This window comes from Cherax quadricarinatus, chromosome 48, assembly GCF_038502225.1.
Source record: "Cherax quadricarinatus isolate ZL_2023a chromosome 48, ASM3850222v1, whole genome shotgun sequence".
NCBI classification, from domain to species: Eukaryota; Metazoa; Arthropoda; class Malacostraca; order Decapoda; family Parastacidae; genus Cherax; species Cherax quadricarinatus.
The window spans coordinates 24368545-24377432 of record NC_091339.1 but is presented as its reverse complement, the minus strand read 5'-3'; positions in this window follow the sequence as shown (position 1 = coordinate 24377432).

Sequence of the window (8888 nt, the reverse complement as noted above, 5' to 3'; positions counted from 1 at the left end):
GGTTCAGCTTTCAGTGGTGTGCCAGACTGCAGGTGTCGTTAGTGAACCTATACTGTGTATATGCTTAGATGGATGAACCTATACTGTGTACATGCTTAGATGGATGAACCTATACTGTGTACTTGCTTAGATGGATGAACCTATACTGTGTACTTGCTTAGATGGATGAACCTATACTGTGTACTTGCTTAGATGGATGAACCTATACTGTGTACTTGCTTAGATGGATGAACCTATACTGTGTACTTGCTTAGATGGATGAACCTATACTGTGTACATGCTTAGATGGATGAACCTATACTGTGTACATGCTTAGATGGATGAACCTATACTGTGTATTTGCCTAGATGGATGAACCTATACTGTGTACATGCTTAGATGGATGAACCTATACTGTGTACATGCTTAGATGGATGAACCTATACTGTGTACTTGCTTAGATGGATGAACCTATGCTGTGTACTTGCTTAGATGGATGAACCTATGCTGTGTACTTGCTTAGATGGATGAACCTATGCTGTGTACATGCTTAAATAGACGGGCCTTTACTGTGTGCATAGCTAAGCAATTTTGTTACCTATTTTCTCTTATTGTCTACGTTGTTTGCAGTAATGCAAATGTCAGGTAATATTGTGTCTGCACCTTCAGTAGAATTCGTTGCTGTACGTCCATGATAATAAATATTATTTCCCAGAATTGTTGCGAATAATATTTCAAATTAAAATAATTTCGACGACAGTATTACCTTTGACGGATTTCGAGAGTTTTCTTGTTAGCAGCGTAATACTTGTGTAGTGTTATATAAGCGATAATATCATTTCTAGTTATGGTCCCTTGCTATGCTGACGTTACCATGGCAGCCCGGCTCCGGGTCAGGATTGTCTGGTGCTTGCATGATCAACCAGGCTGTTGTGCTGATTAGATTAGATTTTATTATTATTAATCACTTTGTTAGGAAATATTTGTTCAGTAACATTTGGAGTTTCATCGTAAGGGAACTTCTGCAGACAGCTGAGCCACAAGGCAGGTGAATTACTTCTTAAATTATTAGTGTAAGTTTATTTATGTACAAGTGCACGTAAATTCAGTTACACAAATTTTCATACTTAGTCATATATGCAGTAATCGCGAACAAGCGGTAAAAGATGCAAAACAGCCGGGCTGTGGCTCGTGCGTTGGACTGCGTGCGGCCAGCAGTAACAGCCTAGTTGATCAGGCCCTGATCCATCGGGAGGCCTGGTCATGGACCGGGCCGCGGGGGCGTTGATCCCCGGAATAACCTCCAGGTAATCCAGGGAGAGTTGAATGATAGCTCTAGACCTTTCGTGTTGCGATCAGCACATCTTCAGGAGCTTGCAGTGTTGCAGAAATAAGTCCTAAGTCCAGGTAGGTTCGTCGGCTTGATGCTATCTCATTCTAGCTAGAATCGTTCCCTTAAACGAATCTACTTGGACTTTCTACTCATTTCTATAACATTCCAAGCTCATTAAGATGTAATAATCGCAACACGAAAAGCCTAGAGCTATAATTCAGCTTCCCCCGTGGTAAATTACCTAGGATAACCCACAAAAAGTCAGACGAAGTGACTTATTTTCATTGGGGTCCTTGAATGTCCAAGGTGAAAAGAGAGAAATTTCAGGGGTCTGCCTACCCAAAGCCTTGTCTGAGACCGAACCACGGGGGCGATGATCCCCAGAAACATGAACAGATAAGAGGTGTGGAAAGACATGAGGAGTCGAGGAAGATGTTTGGGCTGAGGAGGGAGGGACCGAGGACAAGTCAGCGTCTTGGGGTTGAAAGGGATTGAGCCCTATAATGGGATTTAGGTCTGGATGTGAGTGGAGTGAGGGGGGGGTGTCTGGGAGGAAAGGAAGGATGGGAGAGAGGGAGGGAAGGAAGGAGGAAGGGAAGAAGTGAGAGGGAGGGATGGATGGTCCAGGAAGCAAGGGGGAGGGAGCGTCATCTCCGATACTCGTCACCGCCTTCATTTCCTCTCTCTTGTTACCTTCTTCGCTGCTTCTCGCACAGAATTCACCTCTCAGATATTTTATTTTAGAAGAGTAGTTGTAGGTATATTTTGTCAGTATGTGCATAAATTTATCAGAGTTAGTGAACCCTGAGTTCCAGCTCTTGGGCCTCCTTAACTAGGAGTTTCATCATGGTCTATTGGTTATGTTTTGAAACCGTGAACGGATTTCTTTCTAGTGTTTAGTTTCACGATTCCTTCCATTTTTTTACTCCCTAAACTCTGTGAAATGAAGAATTTCTGGTGTCTTTGACTCATATGGGTCAGTTTCCATCTGTGTGTTAAATCGTTCTGATACCCACGTGTAGATAGTTCCGGGGTCCATCGCCCTCTGGGGCCATGCCTTTGATAATTCTGGCTATTGGTGCTAGCAGCAGGCATTGTAACTACAGCATCATAGTTCTGTAGTATATTGGCGAAGATATAAATAAGTAGTTTGCTTTTGGTGTGTCTAATTCCGTTAAAATTTTCTGGTTATTGACATGTTTGATCAGGTGCAGGTTCCATGATGGCGCCGCATACTCCAAGACCGACCTGACGTAAACTGTGTATAAAGTCATCAGTGAATGTTTGTCAAGGTTCCTAAAAGCAAGTCTTAATTTACTTAGTTTTGCATATACTGCTGCAATTGTCTGGTTTATATTCACTTGTGGTTATGCTTGTTCGTACATTCTGTGTATAATTACCATTTTTTTAATGACTTATTTGTAGCAACAGAATAAGAGCTATTGTGTTCCTGGTGTTGTCTTCCGGATTATTTTTATTATATTGCTTTTAAATTTTTGATTGTGTGTGTGTGCGTGCGTGCGTGCACGCGCTTGTGCACATATATGTACTCACCTATATGTGGTTGCAGGGTCGTGCTCACATGCGTGCGTGTGCATGTATCTCGCAGCGTAGTATTTGGTTAGGTGTAGGAAAAAAATTGTTGAAAGGTGGAACCTTGTCAACGGCTGGTGTTTACTTTGGCTTACGCAGTAGGGGTGAGCGAGGGCTTGTGGACGTTGGTGGGGTTGTGGTTAGGTGGAGACGGTTGAGGTGACTGGGTGGGGTTTTAGGGGTAGGACGGTGGTTTTTCTGCTAGAGGGGTGAAGGGAGGATGTTGTTGCGAGTTGATGATAAATTTGGGATGAACCTGTAGTGGTAGGGAGTTGTAGGTTGTAGTGGTGATAGTGGGAGGGTTGATGGTGGTAGTAAAGCGTTGTAGGAGAGTTGATGGTTGTAAAGAGTGGCGCATTATGGGATGTGGTGGTGGTAGGGAGGCATGCGTGTTATGGATGATGGAGGGGTCATGGTGGCTTACCTGGGCAGTACCGATGACGGGTTTCGAGGGCTCCGCTAACCCTGCAGCCCGGCCTGAAGCTAGGCTTCTTTGTAAACCACCTGGTCATCCAAACTGTTTGTGCTAGGTGCCTGCTAGCAGACCCCTTAATTAACCATCACAACCAGGCTGATCCAGCACTTGTAGAAGGAAGCTGCTCAGCTTCTTGAAAACCTTTATCTTGGTTAGTGCAGTATTTCAGATAACTGATGGTAGTATATTGAAATTTTGAACCAAGCATGTTGATACAGTGTTATCTAATTGTATCTCTGGCTCCCCTCCTGCTCTTCATTGGGATTATTTCACACTTTCTTCCAGATCTTTCACTCCAGTAAATTGTTGCAGCAGTGTGCATTTTAAGGACCAGACCTTTAAGTAACTTACATGTGCATATTTTAAATTATCTCTCTTTTCTCCGTTCCGGAGATAACACTCCAAGTATTTTGATTCGTTCTCAGTTATTTTTTGTTTTATTGCAGTAGTGCGAATAGCATACGACCTCTGTGATGGTAACGGGGACGTGGGTGATGGGGGGAGAGAGAGAGAGGAAAATTCGTTGTTCACTTCTTGTAGAGTTGACTTGTTGAAAAAAAAAATCCATTTGTATACTTCTTAATTATATGTTTACATAAATGCATTGATGTAGTGCAAACACTATATTGTCTTCCCTTTTTTCGTAAATAAGAAAAATCACTGTTTGCTAAGGACTCTTACGGCTATATGAAGACGAGCTGTAAATGTTTGACATGTTTACAGAATGTTCGGGCCTAGTAGGCTCTTTTTTTTACAGCGTTTACACTAATTGCAAGTATAAGGCTGATAATGTCTTTCCTCAGTCACTTGCTTGAGGAGCGACATATGCTCTTACACTAAGAGTCTTGCTCTTACACTAAGAGTCTTAACAACTCAATACTTCATGTGTGGGACAGATAAGATGACATGTATAATTTCTTTGTCTGGTTTTCTGGAGAGGAAAACTCTGGCTGTTGACAGGAAATAGCCGCCATAATTATCTGTATGGAGTTTACAGTCATTGTATCGTTGTTCATCTTGTTGCACTGCTTTAACAGTCTTATGCTGAAGAAATTCTTCCTGACATCCTTTTGGTTCGTTTAAGTCTGCACTTTCCTACTTGTTTCATTTTTCGTAGAGAGTCTATCTTATTTACCCTGTCTGTGCTCCCGAGTATTTTGTATGTAGTGACCACATTCTCTCTCATTTCTTCTTTTTTTTCCAGTACTCGCAAGTTGTGTCTACTGGGATCGAGACTAAGTTCGTGATCGTACATCAAAAGCTTCATTGACAGACATTTACTGGGCTCTCATACTCTGGTTTTGTTGTACCTGTTAGTGAAACTATGTGTGAATTTGCCTCTATTACTCTATTACTTCTGCATTTAGCTCATTCCACTCGGCTTCCACTGAGACCAAAACTACCTCCTAACATCCCTGTGGGTCACTGTGATTCTAACTTCCATCTGTTTCTTTATATCCCGGATCATTAAGTTTTCAGTAGCCATGTTTCAGTTTAGAAGCGAAACTCAGTGAGAGTGCATCAGTTTTTAATGCATTGAGTTACACAGGTTACACAGTGGATCTTCAATAGTTGCTGTTTATACGTGAATCTTGTTTAAAGATGTGTGGGTGTGTATATATATATATATATATATATATATATATATATATATATATATACAGATAGAAGCAATATAAATTATTTCCTTTAGTTAAACTCCTATTCCAGTTTAACGGCTAAGGAATTACTGGAGCAAGAAGGAGCCTCCGCTCTTTTGGCAACTCTTGACTTCTTTTTAAGAGTTTTCTCATTATCTGACAACATTTTGCTTGGATTTTCAATACATCAATAATGATCTCTTGAAAATATGAATCTTATTTTCCCAAGACTCCTGAAGAGGAAAGGAGAGAAAGACAAGAGTATTTTACATAGTTTGTCCAGTATCAAGAAATGTTAAATTCTGCTTAGAAAAAAAAATAGGTCCTTACTGCCTAATGAGATCGGCAGGCACTGTAGAGTGAGCTCCAGAACTATAATACTGTTCTTAAAAGGAACAAGAGCTGTAGCTCAATTTCATGAGGGCACGTAGGTAAATGATTAGCAGTGTTGTCGATGAAAAGTAACCACATTGAATGGTAGGGATGTAATAATGCATCAAGGATGAATAGTCAAGAACTTTGCAGCACACAACCTTCAAGTCCAAGTGGACTTACCAAGTGACTCTTAACTGGTTTAGTTTTTCGTTTTCCTTGATCGTCAGTAGCCGGGTAATGGGAGCAAGAATGCCCGAAAGGTCTGTTGACGTTGGGGCAGGCGAAAGATGAAATCAGTACGGTATTCAGAAGGTCTGGTGGACCCCTTCAGGGTCTAGTGCTTTCTTTGACTACCGTAATGATAACTAATAATAATAATAATATTATTATTATTATTATTATTATTATTATTATTATTATTATTATTATAATTAGTGATCCTGGTGCTGAGCCGTGTAACAGAGATCATCGCCGGATGTAATGTTTGCCACACTTTACATAACACTAGTTTTTATGACAATCGCCACACGGCTCAGTTAAAAGTATCGCTCCACGCAACTTTTGACTCTCATTTCACGAATTATAATTATTGTTAGTATTACTGTGTAATGTTGTGAAGGTAGGCTGGTAGGTCGTGGGAGGTTGGTAGGTCGTGGAAGGCTGGTAGGTCGTAGGAGGAGAAGACTGTGATGGTTGTTGTATTATCCAGGGCTTAAATCTTTCCTTACAGAGTACTGTGGATACTTCTTGTCCAAGATATGACTTCCAGCGGAACTGGAGTTTTCCAACACATTTGCATAACAGTTTTTATCGGAGGTCGACCCACAGTAAGCTTTGATACAGCTACCTATTTTTATTGTTAGGTAAGCAGAGCAGGAAGTAAGTAAACTTGCCTACACATTTCACCGGACCAGAAATCGAACTCTGGATTTTTTTTATTGTGAGCCGAGCGGTCTGACCAGTGAGCGGTCGATGGATAAAGGAAGAGACGAAGGTCGACCAAGGGAAAGGAAGGGAAAAGCGCTCGAGAGGAAGGAGATCGTGAACGTTTGAGGTAAGAAGGAAATGATAAGGAAGAAAGAAATGGGTGGATTAAAGGGGTTAGGAGATAGGAGAAGGCAAGACGCAAGAGTTTGAAGTGTGTAAAAAATAGTGGAAGATGGAGGGAGGAATGGCAAGAGGACTTGAGAGAGGGGAGGGCAGAAAGAGAATGGGAGGAAGAAGAATGGCAGCAGACTGAGGGATACGAGACGGTAAATGAGTGGGGAAGTTGATGACCAAGACGATCCGATTGTCAAGAAAAATGAGAAAGGAAGTCGAGAAGTGATATATGAAGGTTATGTGGCAACACTGGAGACGGTGGAATAATTCACACATAGACGGAAAACACAAGCAGACAAGAAAGGAGACGAAGTAATGCACAGAGAGAACGAGCTGAGAAAGTAAAATATTGAACAACTAGGAGATATTAAAAACTGATGAAGGGTGGAAGTAAATAGACACTAAGGGGGTGGGAGCTGAAGACAGGGTAATAAAGGAGCAGGGGAAGAAAGAGATAAACGAAAGAGTAAACTGCAGAAGGAACTATCGAAGGGGAAAGTGAGATGTGACACTCCAAGGGGAAGAGTTGCATCCCTTTCAGAGAGAAACCTCTGGTTGGATTTCAGCACGGAGTTGTGTGACTTCCTCTGCGTGTTGCCATAAAGTGAAAGCACTCGGAAAGTTAGGATTAATTTTTGTTTTCTCTGCTTTACAGGTGAGTGTTAGGAGTGTTTGGGCGCTCGCCGTGCAGGGCGAGGAGAGCAGGAGTTGCAGCAACAGCTTCAACAGGTCCAGGCTGCCGCCACGGTCAGACGTGAACAACTTCATGTTTATCTTTAGTTTCTCCATTTACACATACACACACATACGCTCACACATACACGTGCACGGGCGCGACTAGCGAAGGGGCGGGACCAGCAGCTAAGACTCGACCCCTGCAACCACAGATCGGTGAGTACAAATAGATGAGTACACACACACACACACACAAAGAGGGAGAGGAAATTGAAGGTATGGTACACAAACGCTGATGGAATAACAAATAAGTGAGAGGAGTGGCACGAAAGAGTCAAAGAGGCATCACCGGACATCATAGCTCTCACAGAAACCAAGCTTACAGGTATGATAACAGATGCCATCTTTTCAATGGTATACCAGATCCTGAGGAAAGACTAGAGGGAACAGGGGGGAGTGGTGGAGGAGTGGCACTGCTGATCAAAAACCGATGGAATTTTGATGAGCTGGAGAGAGGAGAGAGCGGAGAAGCAAGCGATTACATAGCGGGAACGCTTCACTCTGGAGGTCCCAAAGTGGTAATTGCAGTGATGTATAACCCACCACAGAACAGCAGGAGGCCAAGGAAAGAGTATGATGAGAGCAATAGAGCGATGGTTGACATACTGGCTGCAGTGGCCAGAAGAGCTCATGCATACAGGGCAAAGCTCCTGATCATGGGTGACTTTAACCACAAGGAAATCGATTGGGAGGACTTGGAGCCACAAGGGGGCCAAGATACATGGAGGGATAAGATGATGGAGGTGGTACTGGAAAACTTCATGTACCAACACGTAAGGGACACTACAATAGAGAGAGAAGAGGATGAACCAGCAAGACTGGACCTAGTATTCATCTTGAGTAGTGCAGATATTGAGGACATCACATATGAAAGATCCCTTGGGGCCAGCGATCATGTGGTTTTAAGCTTCGAATACACAGTAGAGCTACAAGTGGAGAGAGAAGCAGGAATGCCAGGGCAAATGAAGCCAAACTACAAGAAAGGGGACTACAAAGGAATGAGGAACTTCCTGAATGGGGTTCAGTGGGACAGAGAACTGGCAGGGAAGCCAGTTAATGAGATGATGGAATATGTATCAACAATGTGCAAGGAGGCTGAGGAGAGGTTTGTACCCAAGGGTAACAGGAATAATGAAAAAGCCAGGATGAGCCCATGGTTCACCCAAAGATGCAGGGAGGCAAAAACCAAGTGTGCTAGGGAATGGAAGAAATATAGAAGGCAAAGGACCCAGGAAAATAAGGAGAGCAGTCGTAGAGCCAGAAATGAAAATGCATAGATAAGAAGAGAGGCCCAACGACAATATGAAAACGACATAGCAGCGAAAGCCAAATCTGACCCGAAGCTGTTATACAGCCACATCAGGAGGAAAACAACAGTCAAGGACCAGGTAATCAGGCTAAGGAAGGAAGGAGGAGAGACAACAAGAAATGACCGTGAAGTATGTGAGGAGCTCAACAAGAGATTCAAAGAAGTGTTCACAGAGGAGACAGAAGGGGCTCCAGAAAGACAGAGAGGTGGGGTACACCACCGAGTGCTGGACACAGTACACAACCAAGGAAGAAGTGAAGAGGCTTCTGAGTGAGCTAGATACCTCAAAGGCAATGGGGGCCAGATAACATCTCTCTATGGGTCCTGAGAGAGGGAGCAGAGGCGCTA